The sequence below is a fragment of the Penaeus monodon genome, chromosome 34 (assembly GCF_015228065.2).
Source record: "Penaeus monodon isolate SGIC_2016 chromosome 34, NSTDA_Pmon_1, whole genome shotgun sequence".
In the NCBI taxonomy this organism is placed as follows: Eukaryota; Metazoa; Arthropoda; class Malacostraca; order Decapoda; family Penaeidae; genus Penaeus; species Penaeus monodon.
The window spans coordinates 30,647,096-30,647,769 of record NC_051419.1 but is presented as its reverse complement, the minus strand read 5'-3'; the positions used below and the strand labels follow the sequence as shown (position 1 = coordinate 30,647,769).

Here is a 674-nt window from a genome sequence, read left to right as displayed (position 1 = left end):
AAATAGACCATAATATAATAATGCTATGCTTATCACAGGCATACTATGCAAGTGCACTCAGTTTTATAACCTTCATGCAATCAATTACACCACATAGAATGAAAATTATGACAACATTTTCCTTAAACTATAGCATGCACTGACTTCATCTATTTAAACCGAAATCTTTTAGCAGAAACGCAATATGCCCGTATACCACCTACTTTCAGCAAACTGGTGGTCACACTTCACTAATTATGCCTGAATCATACCCTATTACTTACAATTACCCCAGTAATGATTTTCGAGTAGGTGAGGCGTTAGAGATGGTCCAGCGACGGCTGATATTCTACAGAACAGAGAGGCTTCCGTGTAAACTGATAGATAATGGATAGATAATACTAACAGACCTGTAACGACTGATTTTCTGACATTAACTTAAAGGAGAAAAAAAAATCTTTAGAAAAAACAGCTGTTATATCCCAAATACTGATGAATTAGATGAATCGACCACGTGCGAAGCGCATTCTGTCCTTTATTGACGTATAGTACTCTCACTCTAGTCTGCTTTAGTTTGAGCGGCAAGAACTTTTTTCTGAACATTATCTACGTAAGAAGACTGACGATCAGGAAAACCCCAATGATATATTGTAAACGTTTACTGTAATCACAATTGAGTCCAAAACGAGCACAAC

At 36.6% G+C, this 674-nt stretch overlaps 1 protein-coding gene across 1 annotated transcript in view; it reads right to left on the bottom strand.

Moving 5' to 3' along the window:
- The window catches only part of LOC119594709 (alpha-1,2-mannosyltransferase ALG9-like), an 8,326-nt gene that overhangs the window by 7,180 nt on the left and 472 nt on the right, over positions 1–674 (bottom strand). The window lies entirely within an intron of this gene.